The sequence below is a fragment of the Labrus bergylta genome, chromosome 11 (genome assembly GCF_963930695.1).
Source record: "Labrus bergylta chromosome 11, fLabBer1.1, whole genome shotgun sequence".
Lineage (NCBI taxonomy): Eukaryota > Metazoa > Chordata > Actinopteri > Labriformes > Labridae > Labrus > Labrus bergylta.
In genome coordinates, this window is record NC_089205.1 from 29,034,449 (window position 1) to 29,050,349 (window position 15,901).

The 15,901-nt window shown below is 43.8% G+C and overlaps 41 non-coding genes across 41 annotated transcripts; all 41 read right to left on the reverse strand.

The window, feature by feature from the left end:
* Nucleotides 1-268: 268 nt before the first annotated feature.
* LOC136180632 (U5 spliceosomal RNA) lies at nt 269-385 on the reverse strand. The gene has a single exon (XR_010667256.1). It is a non-coding gene; the product is annotated as a U5 spliceosomal RNA (small nuclear RNA).
* Nucleotides 386-654: 269 nt separating this feature from the next.
* Nucleotides 655-771, reverse strand: LOC136180790 (U5 spliceosomal RNA). The gene has a single exon (XR_010667414.1). It is a non-coding gene; the product is annotated as a U5 spliceosomal RNA (small nuclear RNA).
* A 269-nt stretch (nt 772-1,040) lies between these two features.
* LOC136180633 (U5 spliceosomal RNA) lies at nt 1,041-1,157 on the reverse strand. The gene has a single exon (XR_010667257.1). It is a non-coding gene; the product is annotated as a U5 spliceosomal RNA (small nuclear RNA).
* Nucleotides 1,158-1,426: 269 nt separating this feature from the next.
* LOC136180634 (U5 spliceosomal RNA) lies at nt 1,427-1,543 on the reverse strand. The gene has a single exon (XR_010667258.1). It is a non-coding gene; the product is annotated as a U5 spliceosomal RNA (small nuclear RNA).
* Nucleotides 1,544-1,812: 269 nt separating this feature from the next.
* LOC136180791 (U5 spliceosomal RNA) lies at nt 1,813-1,929 on the reverse strand. Its single transcript, XR_010667415.1, has one exon. It is a non-coding gene; the product is annotated as a U5 spliceosomal RNA (small nuclear RNA).
* A 269-nt stretch (nt 1,930-2,198) lies between these two features.
* On the reverse strand, nt 2,199-2,315 carry LOC136180635 (U5 spliceosomal RNA). Its single transcript, XR_010667259.1, has one exon. It is a non-coding gene; the product is annotated as a U5 spliceosomal RNA (small nuclear RNA).
* A 269-nt stretch (nt 2,316-2,584) lies between these two features.
* Nucleotides 2,585-2,701, reverse strand: LOC136180636 (U5 spliceosomal RNA). The gene has a single exon (XR_010667260.1). It is a non-coding gene; the product is annotated as a U5 spliceosomal RNA (small nuclear RNA).
* Nucleotides 2,702-2,970: 269 nt separating this feature from the next.
* Nucleotides 2,971-3,087, reverse strand: LOC136180637 (U5 spliceosomal RNA). Its single transcript, XR_010667261.1, has one exon. It is a non-coding gene; the product is annotated as a U5 spliceosomal RNA (small nuclear RNA).
* Nucleotides 3,088-3,356: 269 nt separating this feature from the next.
* Nucleotides 3,357-3,473, reverse strand: LOC136180638 (U5 spliceosomal RNA). Its single transcript, XR_010667262.1, has one exon. It is a non-coding gene; the product is annotated as a U5 spliceosomal RNA (small nuclear RNA).
* Nucleotides 3,474-3,742: 269 nt separating this feature from the next.
* On the reverse strand, nt 3,743-3,859 carry LOC136180770 (U5 spliceosomal RNA). Its single transcript, XR_010667394.1, has one exon. It is a non-coding gene; the product is annotated as a U5 spliceosomal RNA (small nuclear RNA).
* A 269-nt stretch (nt 3,860-4,128) lies between these two features.
* On the reverse strand, nt 4,129-4,245 carry LOC136180848 (U5 spliceosomal RNA). The gene has a single exon (XR_010667472.1). It is a non-coding gene; the product is annotated as a U5 spliceosomal RNA (small nuclear RNA).
* A 269-nt stretch (nt 4,246-4,514) lies between these two features.
* Nucleotides 4,515-4,631, reverse strand: LOC136180639 (U5 spliceosomal RNA). The gene has a single exon (XR_010667263.1). It is a non-coding gene; the product is annotated as a U5 spliceosomal RNA (small nuclear RNA).
* A 269-nt stretch (nt 4,632-4,900) lies between these two features.
* On the reverse strand, nt 4,901-5,017 carry LOC136180640 (U5 spliceosomal RNA). The gene has a single exon (XR_010667264.1). It is a non-coding gene; the product is annotated as a U5 spliceosomal RNA (small nuclear RNA).
* A 269-nt stretch (nt 5,018-5,286) lies between these two features.
* LOC136180641 (U5 spliceosomal RNA) lies at nt 5,287-5,403 on the reverse strand. Its single transcript, XR_010667265.1, has one exon. It is a non-coding gene; the product is annotated as a U5 spliceosomal RNA (small nuclear RNA).
* A 269-nt stretch (nt 5,404-5,672) lies between these two features.
* Nucleotides 5,673-5,789, reverse strand: LOC136180642 (U5 spliceosomal RNA). Its single transcript, XR_010667266.1, has one exon. It is a non-coding gene; the product is annotated as a U5 spliceosomal RNA (small nuclear RNA).
* A 269-nt stretch (nt 5,790-6,058) lies between these two features.
* LOC136180643 (U5 spliceosomal RNA) lies at nt 6,059-6,175 on the reverse strand. Its single transcript, XR_010667267.1, has one exon. It is a non-coding gene; the product is annotated as a U5 spliceosomal RNA (small nuclear RNA).
* A 269-nt stretch (nt 6,176-6,444) lies between these two features.
* LOC136180644 (U5 spliceosomal RNA) lies at nt 6,445-6,561 on the reverse strand. Its single transcript, XR_010667268.1, has one exon. It is a non-coding gene; the product is annotated as a U5 spliceosomal RNA (small nuclear RNA).
* A 269-nt stretch (nt 6,562-6,830) lies between these two features.
* On the reverse strand, nt 6,831-6,947 carry LOC136180645 (U5 spliceosomal RNA). The gene has a single exon (XR_010667269.1). It is a non-coding gene; the product is annotated as a U5 spliceosomal RNA (small nuclear RNA).
* A 269-nt stretch (nt 6,948-7,216) lies between these two features.
* Nucleotides 7,217-7,333, reverse strand: LOC136180646 (U5 spliceosomal RNA). The gene has a single exon (XR_010667270.1). It is a non-coding gene; the product is annotated as a U5 spliceosomal RNA (small nuclear RNA).
* A 269-nt stretch (nt 7,334-7,602) lies between these two features.
* LOC136180647 (U5 spliceosomal RNA) lies at nt 7,603-7,719 on the reverse strand. The gene has a single exon (XR_010667271.1). It is a non-coding gene; the product is annotated as a U5 spliceosomal RNA (small nuclear RNA).
* A 269-nt stretch (nt 7,720-7,988) lies between these two features.
* On the reverse strand, nt 7,989-8,105 carry LOC136180648 (U5 spliceosomal RNA). Its single transcript, XR_010667272.1, has one exon. It is a non-coding gene; the product is annotated as a U5 spliceosomal RNA (small nuclear RNA).
* Nucleotides 8,106-8,374: 269 nt separating this feature from the next.
* On the reverse strand, nt 8,375-8,491 carry LOC136180649 (U5 spliceosomal RNA). The gene has a single exon (XR_010667273.1). It is a non-coding gene; the product is annotated as a U5 spliceosomal RNA (small nuclear RNA).
* A 269-nt stretch (nt 8,492-8,760) lies between these two features.
* Nucleotides 8,761-8,877, reverse strand: LOC136180650 (U5 spliceosomal RNA). Its single transcript, XR_010667274.1, has one exon. It is a non-coding gene; the product is annotated as a U5 spliceosomal RNA (small nuclear RNA).
* Nucleotides 8,878-9,146: 269 nt separating this feature from the next.
* On the reverse strand, nt 9,147-9,263 carry LOC136180792 (U5 spliceosomal RNA). Its single transcript, XR_010667416.1, has one exon. It is a non-coding gene; the product is annotated as a U5 spliceosomal RNA (small nuclear RNA).
* A 269-nt stretch (nt 9,264-9,532) lies between these two features.
* LOC136180825 (U5 spliceosomal RNA) lies at nt 9,533-9,649 on the reverse strand. The gene has a single exon (XR_010667449.1). It is a non-coding gene; the product is annotated as a U5 spliceosomal RNA (small nuclear RNA).
* A 269-nt stretch (nt 9,650-9,918) lies between these two features.
* Nucleotides 9,919-10,035, reverse strand: LOC136180651 (U5 spliceosomal RNA). Its single transcript, XR_010667275.1, has one exon. It is a non-coding gene; the product is annotated as a U5 spliceosomal RNA (small nuclear RNA).
* A 269-nt stretch (nt 10,036-10,304) lies between these two features.
* On the reverse strand, nt 10,305-10,421 carry LOC136180652 (U5 spliceosomal RNA). Its single transcript, XR_010667276.1, has one exon. It is a non-coding gene; the product is annotated as a U5 spliceosomal RNA (small nuclear RNA).
* A 269-nt stretch (nt 10,422-10,690) lies between these two features.
* LOC136180653 (U5 spliceosomal RNA) lies at nt 10,691-10,807 on the reverse strand. Its single transcript, XR_010667277.1, has one exon. It is a non-coding gene; the product is annotated as a U5 spliceosomal RNA (small nuclear RNA).
* Nucleotides 10,808-11,076: 269 nt separating this feature from the next.
* On the reverse strand, nt 11,077-11,193 carry LOC136180654 (U5 spliceosomal RNA). Its single transcript, XR_010667278.1, has one exon. It is a non-coding gene; the product is annotated as a U5 spliceosomal RNA (small nuclear RNA).
* A 269-nt stretch (nt 11,194-11,462) lies between these two features.
* On the reverse strand, nt 11,463-11,579 carry LOC136180849 (U5 spliceosomal RNA). Its single transcript, XR_010667473.1, has one exon. It is a non-coding gene; the product is annotated as a U5 spliceosomal RNA (small nuclear RNA).
* A 269-nt stretch (nt 11,580-11,848) lies between these two features.
* On the reverse strand, nt 11,849-11,965 carry LOC136180655 (U5 spliceosomal RNA). The gene has a single exon (XR_010667279.1). It is a non-coding gene; the product is annotated as a U5 spliceosomal RNA (small nuclear RNA).
* Nucleotides 11,966-12,234: 269 nt separating this feature from the next.
* Nucleotides 12,235-12,351, reverse strand: LOC136180656 (U5 spliceosomal RNA). The gene has a single exon (XR_010667280.1). It is a non-coding gene; the product is annotated as a U5 spliceosomal RNA (small nuclear RNA).
* A 269-nt stretch (nt 12,352-12,620) lies between these two features.
* On the reverse strand, nt 12,621-12,737 carry LOC136180657 (U5 spliceosomal RNA). The gene has a single exon (XR_010667281.1). It is a non-coding gene; the product is annotated as a U5 spliceosomal RNA (small nuclear RNA).
* A 269-nt stretch (nt 12,738-13,006) lies between these two features.
* On the reverse strand, nt 13,007-13,123 carry LOC136180818 (U5 spliceosomal RNA). The gene has a single exon (XR_010667442.1). It is a non-coding gene; the product is annotated as a U5 spliceosomal RNA (small nuclear RNA).
* Nucleotides 13,124-13,392: 269 nt separating this feature from the next.
* On the reverse strand, nt 13,393-13,509 carry LOC136180658 (U5 spliceosomal RNA). Its single transcript, XR_010667282.1, has one exon. It is a non-coding gene; the product is annotated as a U5 spliceosomal RNA (small nuclear RNA).
* A 269-nt stretch (nt 13,510-13,778) lies between these two features.
* LOC136180793 (U5 spliceosomal RNA) lies at nt 13,779-13,895 on the reverse strand. Its single transcript, XR_010667417.1, has one exon. It is a non-coding gene; the product is annotated as a U5 spliceosomal RNA (small nuclear RNA).
* Nucleotides 13,896-14,164: 269 nt separating this feature from the next.
* LOC136180659 (U5 spliceosomal RNA) lies at nt 14,165-14,281 on the reverse strand. The gene has a single exon (XR_010667283.1). It is a non-coding gene; the product is annotated as a U5 spliceosomal RNA (small nuclear RNA).
* Nucleotides 14,282-14,550: 269 nt separating this feature from the next.
* On the reverse strand, nt 14,551-14,667 carry LOC136180660 (U5 spliceosomal RNA). Its single transcript, XR_010667284.1, has one exon. It is a non-coding gene; the product is annotated as a U5 spliceosomal RNA (small nuclear RNA).
* A 269-nt stretch (nt 14,668-14,936) lies between these two features.
* Nucleotides 14,937-15,053, reverse strand: LOC136180794 (U5 spliceosomal RNA). The gene has a single exon (XR_010667418.1). It is a non-coding gene; the product is annotated as a U5 spliceosomal RNA (small nuclear RNA).
* Nucleotides 15,054-15,322: 269 nt separating this feature from the next.
* LOC136180661 (U5 spliceosomal RNA) lies at nt 15,323-15,439 on the reverse strand. Its single transcript, XR_010667285.1, has one exon. It is a non-coding gene; the product is annotated as a U5 spliceosomal RNA (small nuclear RNA).
* Nucleotides 15,440-15,708: 269 nt separating this feature from the next.
* Nucleotides 15,709-15,825, reverse strand: LOC136180662 (U5 spliceosomal RNA). Its single transcript, XR_010667286.1, has one exon. It is a non-coding gene; the product is annotated as a U5 spliceosomal RNA (small nuclear RNA).
* Between the last annotated feature and the right edge of the window lie 76 nt (nt 15,826-15,901).

Here is a 15,901-nt window from a genome sequence, read left to right on the forward strand (position 1 = left end):
TCAGGCTCATCGTAAAGGGCAGGATAACACACGTCGTCCTGGCCACTACACTCACGGTAAGCCTGACTTGTCGCATACTATGTGCATGTGCATCCCTGCCACAGTCTTTATGCAATAGAAATTCCCTTATCTTCTTGTACACTTTTTCTAATTGGTCATCACAGCAGCTGCATATTTGCAAATCTAGCCACTAATCACTCTACAATTTGGCTCAAGATCTCAGGCCAAGTTGCATTGGGTAGATTGTTTGTTTTCCACATAATAGAGAGGCTCAGCTACAAGGCTAAGCCTGCCAAAAATAAGTTGAACTCAATAGTGTTCCTCTCCACGGAAGTCTTTAGTAAAAGGCGAAAGACTTGTACGATATGAAGAGAAACCCGAGTATGTCAGGCTCATCGTAAAGGGCAGGATAACACACGTCGTCCTGGCCACTACACTCACGGCAAGCCTGACTTGTCACACACTATGTGCATGTGCATCCCTGCCACAGTCTTTATGCAATAGAAATTCCCTTATCTTCTTGTACACTTTTTCTAATTGGTCATCACAGCAGCTGCATATTTGCAAATCTAGCCACTAATCACTCTACAATTTGGCTCAAGATCTCAGGCCAAGTTGCATTGGGTAGATTGTTTGTTTTCCACATAATAGAGAGGCTCAGCTACAAGGCTAAGCCTGCCAAAAATAAGTTGAACTCAATAGCGTTCCTCTCCACGGAAGTCTTTAGTAAAAGGCGAAAGACTTGTACGATATGAAGAGAAACCCGAGTATGTCAGGCTCATCGTAAAGGGCAGGATAACACACGTCGTCCTGGCCACTACACTCACGGCAAGCCTGACTTGTCGCACACTATGTGCATGTGCATCCCTGCCACAGTCTTTATGCAATAGAAATTCCGTTATCTTCTTGTACACGTTTTCTAATTGGTCATCACAGCAGCTGCATATTTGCAAATCTAGCCACTAATCACTCTACAATTTGGCTCAAGGTCTCAGACCAAGTTGCATTGGGTAGATTGTTTGTTTTCCACATAATAGAGAGGCTCAGCTACAAGGCTAAGCCTGCCAAAAATAAGTTGAACTCAATAGTGTTCCTCTCCACGGAAGTCTTTAGTAAAAGGCGAAAGACTTGTACGATATGAAGAGAAACCCGAGTATGTCAGGCTCATCGTAAAGGGCAGGATAACACACGTCGTCCAGGCCACTACACTCACGGTAAGCCTGACTTGTCGCACACTATGTGCATGTGCATCCCTGCCACAGTCTTTATGCAATAGAAATTCCCTTATCTTCTTGTACACTTTTTCTAATTGGTCATCACAGCAGCTGCATATTTGCAAATCTAGCCACTAATCACTCTACAATTTGGCTCAAGATCTCAGGCCAAGTTGCATTGGGTAGATTGTTTGTTTTCCACATAATAGAGAGGCTCAGCTACAAGGCTAAGCCTGCCAAAAATAAGTTGAACTCAATAGTGTTCCTCTCCACGGAAGTCTTTAGTAAAAGGCGAAAGACTTGTACGATATGAAGAGAAACCCGAGTATGTCAGGCTCATCGTAAAGGGCAGGATAACACACGTCGTCCTGGCCACTACACTCACGGTAAGCCTGACTTGTCGCATACTATGTGCATGTGCATCCCTGCCACAGTCTTTATGCAATAGAAATTCCCTTATCTTCTTGTACACTTTTTCTAATTGGTCATCACAGCAGCTGCATATTTGCAAATCTAGCCACTAATCACTCTACAATTTGGCTCAAGATCTCAGGCCAAGTTGCATTGGGTAGATTGTTTGTTTTCCACATAATAGAGAGGCTCAGCTACAAGGCTAAGCCTGCCAAAAATAAGTTGAACTCAATAGCGTTCCTCTCCACGGAAGTCTTTAGTAAAAGGCGAAAGACTTGTACGATATGAAGAGAAACCCGAGTATGTCAGGCTCATCGTAAAGGGCAGGATAACACACGTCGTCCTGGCCACTACACTCACGGCAAGCCTGACTTGTCGCACACTATGTGCATGTGCATCCCTGCCACAGTCTTTATGCAATAGAAATTCCGTTATCTTCTTGTACACGTTTTCTAATTGGTCATCACAGCAGCTGCATATTTGCAAATCTAGCCACTAATCACTCTACAATTTGGCTCAAGGTCTCAGGCCAAGTTGCATTGGGTAGATTGTTTGTTTTCCACATAATAGAGAGGCTCAGCTACAAGGCTAAGCCTGCCAAAAATAAGTTGAACTCAATAGTGTTCCTCTCCACGGAAGTCTTTAGTAAAAGGCGAAAGACTTGTACGATATGAAGAGAAACCCGAGTATGTCAGGCTCATCGTAAAGGGCAGGATAACACACGTCGTCCAGGCCACTACACTCACGGTAAGCCTGACTTGTCGCACACTATGTGCATGTGCATCCCTGCCACAGTCTTTATGCAATAGAAATTCCCTTATCTTCTTGTACACTTTTTCTAATTGGTCATCACAGCAGCTGCATATTTGCAAATCTAGCCACTAATCACTCTACAATTTGGCTCAAGATCTCAGGCCAAGTTGCATTGGGTAGATTGTTTGTTTTCCACATAATAGAGAGGCTCAGCTACAAGGCTAAGCCTGCCAAAAATAAGTTGAACTCAATAGTGTTCCTCTCCACGGAAGTCTTTAGTAAAAGGCGAAAGACTTGTACGATATGAAGAGAAACCCGAGTATGTCAGGCTCATCGTAAAGGGCAGGATAACACACGTCGTCCTGGCCACTACACTCACGGTAAGCCTGACTTGTCGCATACTATGTGCATGTGCATCCCTGCCACAGTCTTTATGCAATAGAAATTCCCTTATCTTCTTGTACACTTTTTCTAATTGGTCATCACAGCAGCTGCATATTTGCAAATCTAGCCACTAATCACTCTACAATTTGGCTCAAGATCTCAGGCCAAGTTGCATTGGGTAGATTGTTTGTTTTCCACATAATAGAGAGGCTCAGCTACAAGGCTAAGCCTGCCAAAAATAAGTTGAACTCAATAGTGTTCCTCTCCACGGAAGTCTTTAGTAAAAGGCGAAAGACTTGTACGATATGAAGAGAAACCCGAGTATGTCAGGCTCATCGTAAAGGGCAGGATAACACACGTCGTCCTGGCCACTACACTCACGGCAAGCCTGACTTGTCGCACACTATGTGCATGTGCATCCCTGCCACAGTCTTTATGCAATAGAAATTCCGTTATCTTCTTGTACACGTTTTCTAATTGGTCATCACAGCAGCTGCATATTTGCAAATCTAGCCACTAATCACTCTACAATTTGGCTCAAGGTCTCAGACCAAGTTGCATTGGGTAGATTGTTTGTTTTCCACATAATAGAGAGGCTCAGCTACAAGGCTAAGCCTGCCAAAAATAAGTTGAACTCAATAGTGTTCCTCTCCACGGAAGTCTTTAGTAAAAGGCGAAAGACTTGTACGATATGAAGAGAAACCCGAGTATGTCAGGCTCATCGTAAAGGGCAGGATAACACACGTCGTCCAGGCCACTACACTCACGGTAAGCCTGACTTGTCGCACACTATGTGCATGTGCATCCCTGCCACAGTCTTTATGCAATAGAAATTCCCTTATCTTCTTGTACACTTTTTCTAATTGGTCATCACAGCAGCTGCATATTTGCAAATCTAGCCACTAATCACTCTACAATTTGGCTCAAGATCTCAGGCCAAGTTGCATTGGGTAGATTGTTTGTTTTCCACATAATAGAGAGGCTCAGCTACAAGGCTAAGCCTGCCAAAAATAAGTTGAACTCAATAGTGTTCCTCTCCACGGAAGTCTTTAGTAAAAGGCGAAAGACTTGTGCGATATGAAGAGAAACCCGAGTATGTCAGGCTCATCGTAAAGGGCAGGATAACACACGTCGTCCTGGCCACTACACTCACGGTAAGCCTGACTTGTCGCACACTATGTGCATGTGCATCCCTGCCACAGTCTTTATGCAATAGAAATTCCCTTATCTTCTTGTACACTTTTTCTAATTGGTCATCACAGCAGCTGCATATTTGCAAATCTAGCCACTAATCACTCTACAATTTGGCTCAAGATCTCAGGCCAAGTTGCATTGGGTAGATTGTTTGTTTTCCACATAATAGAGAGGCTCAGCTACAAGGCTAAGCCTGCCAAAAATAAGTTGAACTCAATAGCGTTCCTCTCCACGGAAGTCTTCAGTAAAAGGCGAAAGACTTGTACGATATGAAGAGAAACCCGAGTATGTCAGGCTCATCGTAAAGGGCAGGATAACACACGTCGTCCTGGCCACTACACTCACGGCAAGCCTGACTTGTCGCACACTATGTGCATGTGCATCCCTGCCACAGTCTTTATGCAATAGAAATTCCGTTATCTTCTTGTACACGTTTTCTAATTGGTCATCACAGCAGCTGCATATTTGCAAATCTAGCCACTAATCACTCTACAATTTGGCTCAAGGTCTCAGGCCAAGTTGCATTGGGTAGATTGTTTGTTTTCCACATAATAGAGAGGCTCAGCTACAAGGCTAAGCCTGCCAAAAATAAGTTGAACTCAATAGTGTTCCTCTCCACGGAAGTCTTTAGTAAAAGGCGAAAGACTTGTACGATATGAAGAGAAACCCGAGTATGTCAGGCTCATCGTAAAGGGCAGGATAACACACGTCGTCCAGGCCACTACACTCACGGTAAGCCTGACTTGTCGCACACTATGTGCATGTGCATCCCTGCCACAGTCTTTATGCAATAGAAATTCCCTTATCTTCTTGTACACTTTTTCTAATTGGTCATCACAGCAGCTGCATATTTGCAAATCTAGCCACTAATCACTCTACAATTTGGCTCAAGATCTCAGGCCAAGTTGCATTGGGTAGATTGTTTGTTTTCCACATAATAGAGAGGCTCAGCTACAAGGCTAAGCCTGCCAAAAATAAGTTGAACTCAATAGTGTTCCTCTCCACGGAAGTCTTTAGTAAAAGGCGAAAGACTTGTACGATATGAAGAGAAACCCGAGTATGTCAGGCTCATCGTAAAGGGCAGGATAACACACGTCGTCCTGGCCACTACACTCACGGTAAGCCTGACTTGTCGCACACTATGTGCATGTGCATCCCTGCCACAGTCTTTATGCAATAGAAATTCCGTTATCTTCTTGTACACGTTTTCTAATTGGTCATCACAGCAGCTGCATATTTGCAAATCTAGCCACTAATCACTCTACAATTTGGCTCAAGGTCTCAGGCCAAGTTGCATTGGGTAGATTGTTTGTTTTCCACATAATAGAGAGGCTCAGCTACAAGGCTAAGCCTGCCAAAAATAAGTTGAACTCAATAGTGTTCCTCTCCACGGAAGTCTTTAGTAAAAGGCGAAAGACTTGTACGATATGAAGAGAAACCCGAGTATGTCAGGCTCATCGTAAAGGGCAGGATAACACACGTCGTCCTGGCCACTACACTCACGGTAAGCCTGACTTGTCGCACACTATGTGCATGTGCATCCCTGCCACAGTCTTTATGCAATAGAAATTCCCTTATCTTCTTGTACACTTTTTCTAATTGGTCATCACAGCAGCTGCATATTTGCAAATCTAGCCACTAATCACTCTACAATTTGGCTCAAGGTCTCAGGCCAAGTTGCATTGGGTAGATTGTTTGTTTTCCACATAATAGAGAGGCTCAGCTACAAGGCTAAGCCTGCCAAAAATAAGTTGAACTCAATAGTGTTCCTCTCCACGGAAGTCTTTAGTAAAAGGCGAAAGACTTGTACGATATGAAGAGAAACCCGAGTATGTCAGGCTCATCGTAAAGGGCAGGATAACACACGTCGTCCTGGCCACTACACTCACGGTAAGCCTGACTTGTCGCATACTATGTGCATGTGCATCCCTGCCACAGTCTTTATGCAATAGAAATTCCCTTATCTTCTTGTACACTTTTTCTAATTGGTCATCACAGCAGCTGCATATTTGCAAATCTAGCCACTAATCACTCTACAATTTGGCTCAAGATCTCAGGCCAAGTTGCATTGGGTAGATTGTTTGTTTTCCACATAATAGAGAGGCTCAGCTACAAGGCTAAGCCTGCCAAAAATAAGTTGAACTCAATAGTGTTCCTCTCCACGGAAGTCTTTAGTAAAAGGCGAAAGACTTGTACGATATGAAGAGAAACCCGAGTATGTCAGGCTCATCGTAAAGGGCAGGATAACACACGTCGTCCTGGCCACTACACTCACGGCAAGCCTGACTTGTCACACACTATGTGCATGTGCATCCCTGCCACAGTCTTTATGCAATAGAAATTCCGTTATCTTCTTGTACACGTTTTCTAATTGGTCATCACAGCAGCTGCATATTTGCAAATCTAGCCACTAATCACTCTACAATTTGGCTCAAGGTCTCAGACCAAGTTGCATTGGGTAGATTGTTTGTTTTCCACATAATAGAGAGGCTCAGCTACAAGGCTAAGCCTGCCAAAAATAAGTTGAACTCAATAGTGTTCCTCTCCACGGAAGTCTTTAGTAAAAGGCGAAAGACTTGTACGATATGAAGAGAAACCCGAGTATGTCAGGCTCATCGTAAAGGGCAGGATAACACACGTCGTCCAGGCCACTACACTCACGGTAAGCCTGACTTGTCGCACACTATGTGCATGTGCATCCCTGCCACAGTCTTTATGCAATAGAAATTCCCTTATCTTCTTGTACACTTTTTCTAATTGGTCATCACAGCAGCTGCATATTTGCAAATCTAGCCACTAATCACTCTACAATTTGGCTCAAGATCTCAGGCCAAGTTGCATTGGGTAGATTGTTTGTTTTCCACATAATAGAGAGGCTCAGCTACAAGGCTAAGCCTGCCAAAAATAAGTTGAACTCAATAGTGTTCCTCTCCACGGAAGTCTTTAGTAAAAGGCGAAAGACTTGTACGATATGAAGAGAAACCCGAGTATGTCAGGCTCATCGTAAAGGGCAGGATAACACACGTCGTCCTGGCCACTACACTCACGGTAAGCCTGACTTGTCGCACACTATGTGCATGTGCATCCCTGCCACAGTCTTTATGCAATAGAAATTCCGTTATCTTCTTGTACACGTTTTCTAATTGGTCATCACAGCAGCTGCATATTTGCAAATCTAGCCACTAATCACTCTACAATTTGGCTCAAGGTCTCAGGCCAAGTTGCATTGGGTAGATTGTTTGTTTTCCACATAATAGAGAGGCTCAGCTACAAGGCTAAGCCTGCCAAAAATAAGTTGAACTCAATAGTGTTCCTCTCCACGGAAGTCTTTAGTAAAAGGCGAAAGACTTGTACGATATGAAGAGAAACCCGAGTATGTCAGGCTCATCGTAAAGGGCAGGATAACACACGTCGTCCTGGCCACTACACTCACGGTAAGCCTGACTTGTCGCACACTATGTGCATGTGCATCCCTGCCACAGTCTTTATGCAATAGAAATTCCCTTATCTTCTTGTACACTTTTTCTAATTGGTCATCACAGCAGCTGCATATTTGCAAATCTAGCCACTAATCACTCTACAATTTGGCTCAAGGTCTCAGGCCAAGTTGCATTGGGTAGATTGTTTGTTTTCCACATAATAGAGAGGCTCAGCTACAAGGCTAAGCCTGCCAAAAATAAGTTGAACTCAATAGTGTTCCTCTCCACGGAAGTCTTTAGTAAAAGGCGAAAGACTTGTACGATATGAAGAGAAACCCGAGTATGTCAGGCTCATCGTAAAGGGCAGGATAACACACGTCGTCCTGGCCACTACACTCACGGTAAGCCTGACTTGTCGCATACTATGTGCATGTGCATCCCTGCCACAGTCTTTATGCAATAGAAATTCCCTTATCTTCTTGTACACTTTTTCTAATTGGTCATCACAGCAGCTGCATATTTGCAAATCTAGCCACTAATCACTCTACAATTTGGCTCAAGATCTCAGGCCAAGTTGCATTGGGTAGATTGTTTGTTTTCCACATAATAGAGAGGCTCAGCTACAAGGCTAAGCCTGCCAAAAATAAGTTGAACTCAATAGTGTTCCTCTCCACGGAAGTCTTTAGTAAAAGGCGAAAGACTTGTACGATATGAAGAGAAACCCGAGTATGTCAGGCTCATCGTAAAGGGCAGGATAACACACGTCGTCCTGGCCACTACACTCACGGCAAGCCTGACTTGTCACACACTATGTGCATGTGCATCCCTGCCACAGTCTTTATGCAATAGAAATTCCGTTATCTTCTTGTACACGTTTTCTAATTGGTCATCACAGCAGCTGCATATTTGCAAATCTAGCCACTAATCACTCTACAATTTGGCTCAAGGTCTCAGACCAAGTTGCATTGGGTAGATTGTTTGTTTTCCACATAATAGAGAGGCTCAGCTACAAGGCTAAGCCTGCCAAAAATAAGTTGAACTCAATAGTGTTCCTCTCCACGGAAGTCTTTAGTAAAAGGCGAAAGACTTGTACGATATGAAGAGAAACCCGAGTATGTCAGGCTCATCGTAAAGGGCAGGATAACACACGTCGTCCAGGCCACTACACTCACGGTAAGCCTGACTTGTCGCACACTATGTGCATGTGCATCCCTGCCACAGTCTTTATGCAATAGAAATTCCCTTATCTTCTTGTACACTTTTTCTAATTGGTCATCACAGCAGCTGCATATTTGCAAATCTAGCCACTAATCACTCTACAATTTGGCTCAAGATCTCAGGCCAAGTTGCATTGGGTAGATTGTTTGTTTTCCACATAATAGAGAGGCTCAGCTACAAGGCTAAGCCTGCCAAAAATAAGTTGAACTCAATAGTGTTCCTCTCCACGGAAGTCTTTAGTAAAAGGCGAAAGACTTGTACGATATGAAGAGAAACCCGAGTATGTCAGGCTCATCGTAAAGGGCAGGATAACACACGTCGTCCTGGCCACTACACTCACGGTAAGCCTGACTTGTCGCATACTATGTGCATGTGCATCCCTGCCACAGTCTTTATGCAATAGAAATTCCCTTATCTTCTTGTACACTTTTTCTAATTGGTCATCACAGCAGCTGCATATTTGCAAATCTAGCCACTAATCACTCTACAATTTGGCTCAAGATCTCAGGCCAAGTTGCATTGGGTAGATTGTTTGTTTTCCACATAATAGAGAGGCTCAGCTACAAGGCTAAGCCTGCCAAAAATAAGTTGAACTCAATAGCGTTCCTCTCCACGGAAGTCTTTAGTAAAAGGCGAAAGACTTGTACGATATGAAGAGAAACCCGAGTATGTCAGGCTCATCGTAAAGGGCAGGATAACACACGTCGTCCTGGCCACTACACTCACGGCAAGCCTGACTTGTCGCACACTATGTGCATGTGCATCCCTGCCACAGTCTTTATGCAATAGAAATTCCGTTATCTTCTTGTACACGTTTTCTAATTGGTCATCACAGCAGCTGCATATTTGCAAATCTAGCCACTAATCACTCTACAATTTGGCTCAAGGTCTCAGGCCAAGTTGCATTGGGTAGATTGTTTGTTTTCCACATAATAGAGAGGCTCAGCTACAAGGCTAAGCCTACCAAAAATAAGTTGAACTCAATAGTGTTCCTCTCCACGGAAGTCTTTAGTAAAAGGCGAAAGACTTGTACGATATGAAGAGAAACCCGAGTATGTCAGGCTCATCGTAAAGGGCAGGATAACACACGTCGTCCAGGCCACTACACTCACGGTAAGCCTGACTTGTCGCACACTATGTGCATGTGCATCCCTGCCACAGTCTTTATGCAATAGAAATTCCCTTATCTTCTTGTACACTTTTTCTAATTGGTCATCACAGCAGCTGCATATTTGCAAATCTAGCCACTAATCACTCTACAATTTGGCTCAAGATCTCAGGCCAAGTTGCATTGGGTAGATTGTTTGTTTTCCACATAATAGAGAGGCTCAGCTACAAGGCTAAGCCTGCCAAAAATAAGTTGAACTCAATAGTGTTCCTCTCCACGGAAGTCTTTAGTAAAAGGCGAAAGACTTGTACGATATGAAGAGAAACCCGAGTATGTCAGGCTCATCGTAAAGGGCAGGATAACACACGTCGTCCTGGCCACTACACTCACGGTAAGCCTGACTTGTCGCATACTATGTGCATGTGCATCCCTGCCACAGTCTTTATGCAATAGAAATTCCCTTATCTTCTTGTACACTTTTTCTAATTGGTCATCACAGCAGCTGCATATTTGCAAATCTAGCCACTAATCACTCTACAATTTGGCTCAAGATCTCAGGCCAAGTTGCATTGGGTAGATTGTTTGTTTTCCACATAATAGAGAGGCTCAGCTACAAGGCTAAGCCTGCCAAAAATAAGTTGAACTCAATAGTGTTCCTCTCCACGGAAGTCTTTAGTAAAAGGCGAAAGACTTGTACGATATGAAGAGAAACCCGAGTATGTCAGGCTCATCGTAAAGGGCAGGATAACACACGTCGTCCTGGCCACTACACTCACGGCAAGCCTGACTTGTCGCACACTATGTGCATGTGCATCCCTGCCACAGTCTTTATGCAATAGAAATTCCGTTATCTTCTTGTACACGTTTTCTAATTGGTCATCACAGCAGCTGCATATTTGCAAATCTAGCCACTAATCACTCTACAATTTGGCTCAAGGTCTCAGACCAAGTTGCATTGGGTAGATTGTTTGTTTTCCACATAATAGAGAGGCTCAGCTACAAGGCTAAGCCTGCCAAAAATAAGTTGAACTCAATAGTGTTCCTCTCCACGGAAGTCTTTAGTAAAAGGCGAAAGACTTGTACGATATGAAGAGAAACCCGAGTATGTCAGGCTCATCGTAAAGGGCAGGATAACACACGTCGTCCAGGCCACTACACTCACGGTAAGCCTGACTTGTCGCACACTATGTGCATGTGCATCCCTGCCACAGTCTTTATGCAATAGAAATTCCCTTATCTTCTTGTACACTTTTTCTAATTGGTCATCACAGCAGCTGCATATTTGCAAATCTAGCCACTAATCACTCTACAATTTGGCTCAAGATCTCAGGCCAAGTTGCATTGGGTAGATTGTTTGTTTTCCACATAATAGAGAGGCTCAGCTACAAGGCTAAGCCTGCCAAAAATAAGTTGAACTCAATAGTGTTCCTCTCCACGGAAGTCTTTAGTAAAAGGCGAAAGACTTGTACGATATGAAGAGAAACCCGAGTATGTCAGGCTCATCGTAAAGGGCAGGATAACACACGTCGTCCTGGCCACTACACTCACGGTAAGCCTGACTTGTCGCACACTATGTGCATGTGCATCCCTGCCACAGTCTTTATGCAATAGAAATTCCCTTATCTTCTTGTACACTTTTTCTAATTGGTCATCACAGCAGCTGCATATTTGCAAATCTAGCCACTAATCACTCTACAATTTGGCTCAAGATCTCAGGCCAAGTTGCATTGGGTAGATTGTTTGTTTTCCACATAATAGAGAGGCTCAGCTACAAGGCTAAGCCTGCCAAAAATAAGTTGAACTCAATAGCGTTCCTCTCCACGGAAGTCTTCAGTAAAAGGCGAAAGACTTGTACGATATGAAGAGAAACCCGAGTATGTCAGGCTCATCGTAAAGGGCAGGATAACACACGTCGTCCTGGCCACTACACTCACGGCAAGCCTGACTTGTCGCACACTATGTGCATGTGCATCCCTGCCACAGTCTTTATGCAATAGAAATTCCGTTATCTTCTTGTACACGTTTTCTAATTGGTCATCACAGCAGCTGCATATTTGCAAATCTAGCCACTAATCACTCTACAATTTGGCTCAAGGTCTCAGGCCAAGTTGCATTGGGTAGATTGTTTGTTTTCCACATAATAGAGAGGCTCAGCTACAAGGCTAAGCCTGCCAAAAATAAGTTGAACTCAATAGTGTTCCTCTCCACGGAAGTCTTTAGTAAAAGGCGAAAGACTTGTACGATATGAAGAGAAACCCGAGTATGTCAGGCTCATCGTAAAGGGCAGGATAACACACGTCGTCCAGGCCACTACACTCACGGTAAGCCTGACTTGTCGCACACTATGTGCATGTGCATCCCTGCCACAGTCTTTATGCAATAGAAATTCCCTTATCTTCTTGTACACTTTTTCTAATTGGTCATCACAGCAGCTGCATATTTGCAAATCTAGCCACTAATCACTCTACAATTTGGCTCAAGATCTCAGGCCAAGTTGCATTGGGTAGATTGTTTGTTTTCCACATAATAGAGAGGCTCAGCTACAAGGCTAAGCCTGCCAAAAATAAGTTGAACTCAATAGTGTTCCTCTCCACGGAAGTCTTTAGTAAAAGGCGAAAGACTTGTACGATATGAAGAGAAACCCGAGTATGTCAGGCTCATCGTAAAGGGCAGGATAACACACGTCGTCCTGGCCACTACACTCACGGTAAGCCTGACTTGTCGCACACTATGTGCATGTGCATCCCTGCCACAGTCTTTATGCAATAGAAATTCCGTTATCTTCTTGTACACGTTTTCTAATTGGTCATCACAGCAGCTGCATATTTGCAAATCTAGCCACTAATCACTCTACAATTTGGCTCAAGGTCTCAGGCCAAGTTGCATTGGGTAGATTGTTTGTTTTCCACATAATAGAGAGGCTCAGCTACAAGGCTAAGCCTGCCAAAAATAAGTTGAACTCAATAGTGTTCCTCTCCACGGAAGTCTTTAGTAAAAGGCGAAAGACTTGTACGATATGAAGAGAAACCCGAGTATGTCAGGCTCATCGTAAAGGGCAGGATAACACACGTCGTCCTGGCCACTACACTCACGGTAAGCCTGACTTGTCGCACACTATGTGCATGTGCATCCCTGCCACAGTCTTTATGCAATAGAAATTCCCTTATCTTCTTGTACACTTTTTCTAATTGGTCATCACAGCAGCTGCATATTTGCAAATCTAGCCACTAATCACTCTACAATTTGGCTCAAGGTCTCAGGCCAAGTTGCATTGGGTAGATTGTTTGTTTTCCACATAATAGAGAGGCTCAGCTACAAGGCTAAGCCTGCCAAAAATAAGTTGAACTCAATAGTGTTCCTCTCCACGGAAGTCTTTAGTAAAAGGCGAAAGACTTGTACGATATGAAGAGAAACCCAAGTATGTCAGGCTCATCGTAAAGGGCAGGATAACACACGTCGTCCTGGCCACTACACTCACGGTAAGCCTGACTTGTCGCATACTATGTGCATGTGCATCCCTGCCACAGTCTTTATGCAATAGAAATTCCCTTATCTTCTTGTACACTTTTTCTAATTGGTCATCACAGCAGCTGCATATTTGCAAATCTAGCCACTAATCACTCTACAATTTGGCTCAAGATCTCAGGCCAAGTTGCATTGGGTAGATTGTTTGTTTTCCACATAATAGAGAGGCTCAGCTACAAGGCTAAGCCTGCCAAAAATAAGTTGAACTCAATAGTGTTCCTCTCCACGGAAGTCTTTAGTAAAAGGCGAAAGACTTGTACGATATGAAGAGAAACCCGAGTATGTCAGGCTCATCGTAAAGGGCAGGATAACACACGTCGTCCTGGCCACTACACTCACGGCAAGCCTGACTTGTCACACACTATGTGCATGTGCATCCCTGCCACAGTCTTTATGCAATAGAAATTCCCTTATCTTCTTGTACACTTTTTCTAATTGGTCATCACAGCAGCTGCATATTTGCAAATCTAGCCACTAATCACTCTACAATTTGGCTCAAGATCTCAGGCCAAGTTGCATTGGGTAGATTGTTTGTTTTCCACATAATAGAGAGGCTCAGCTACAAGGCTAAGCCTGCCAAAAATAAGTTGAACTCAATAGCGTTCCTCTCCACGGAAGTCTTTAGTAAAAGGCGAAAGACTTGTACGATATGAAGAGAAACCCGAGTATGTCAGGCTCATCGTAAAGGGCAGGATAACACACGTCGTCCTGGCCACTACACTCACGGCAAGCCTGACTTGTCGCACACTATGTGCATGTGCATCCCTGCCACAGTCTTTATGCAATAGAAATTCCGTTATCTTCTTGTACACGTTTTCTAATTGGTCATCACAGCAGCTGCATATTTGCAAATCTAGCCACTAATCACTCTACAATTTGGCTCAAGGTCTCAGACCAAGTTGCATTGGGTAGATTGTTTGTTTTCCACATAATAGAGAGGCTCAGCTACAAGGCTAAGCCTGCCAAAAATAAGTTGAACTCAATAGTGTTCCTCTCCACGGAAGTCTTTAGTAAAAGGCGAAAGACTTGTACGATATGAAGAGAAACCCGAGTATGTCAGGCTCATCGTAAAGGGCAGGATAACACACGTCGTCCAGGCCACTACACTCACGGTAAGCCTGACTTGTCGCACACTATGTGCATGTGCATCCCTGCCACAGTCTTTATGCAATAGAAATTCCCTTATCTTCTTGTACACTTTTTCTAATTGGTCATCACAGCAGCTGCATATTTGCAAATCTAGCCACTAATCACTCTACAATTTGGCTCAAGATCTCAGGCCAAGTTGCATTGGGTAGATTGTTTGTTTTCCACATAATAGAGAGGCTCAGCTACAAGGCTAAGCCTGCCAAAAATAAGTTGAACTCAATAGTGTTCCTCTCCACGGAAGTCTTTAGTAAAAGGCGAAAGACTTGTACGATATGAAGAGAAACCCGAGTATGTCAGGCTCATCGTAAAGGGCAGGATAACACACGTCGTCCTGGCCACTACACTCACGGTAAGCCTGACTTGTCGCATACTATGTGCATGTGCATCCCTGCCACAGTCTTTATGCAATAGAAATTCCCTTATCTTCTTGTACACTTTTTCTAATTGGTCATCACAGCAGCTGCATATTTGCAAATCTAGCCACTAATCACTCTACAATTTGGCTCAAGATCTCAGGCCAAGTTGCATTGGGTAGATTGTTTGTTTTCCACATAATAGAGAGGCTCAGCTACAAGGCTAAGCCTGCCAAAAATAAGTTGAACTCAATAGCGTTCCTCTCCACGGAAGTCTTTAGTAAAAGGCGAAAGACTTGTACGATATGAAGAGAAACCCGAGTATGTCAGGCTCATCGTAAAGGGCAGGATAACACACGTCGTCCTGGCCACTACACTCACGGCAAGCCTGACTTGTCGCACACTATGTGCATGTGCATCCCTGCCACAGTCTTTATGCAATAGAAATTCCGTTATCTTCTTGTACACGTTTTCTAATTGGTCATCACAGCAGCTGCATATTTGCAAATCTAGCCACTAATCACTCTACAATTTGGCTCAAGGTCTCAGGCCAAGTTGCATTGGGTAGATTGTTTGTTTTCCACATAATAGAGAGGCTCAGCTACAAGGCTAAGCCTGCCAAAAATAAGTTGAACTCAATAGTGTTCCTCTCCACGGAAGTCTTTAGTAAAAGGCGAAAGACTTGTACGATATGAAGAGAAACCCGAGTATGTCAGGCTCATCGTAAAGGGCAGGATAACACACGTCGTCCAGGCCACTACACTCACGGTAAGCCTGACTTGTCGCACACTATGTGCATGTGCATCCCTGCCACAGTCTTTATGCAATAGAAATTCCCTTATCTTCTTGTACACTTTTTCTAATTGGTCATCACAGCAGCTGCATATTTGCAAATCTAGCCACTAATCACTCTACAATTTGGCTCAAGATCTCAGGCCAAGTTGCATTGGGTAGATTGTTTGTTTTCCACATAATAGAGAGGCTCAGCTACAAGGCTAAGCCTGCCAAAAATAAGTTGAACTCAATAGTGTTCCTCTCCACGGAAGTCTTTAGTAAAAGGCGAAAGACTTGTACGATATGAAGAGAAACCCGAGTATGTCAGGCTCATCGTAAAGGGCAGGATAACACACGTCGTCCTGGCCACTACACTCACGGTAAGCCTGACTTGTCGCA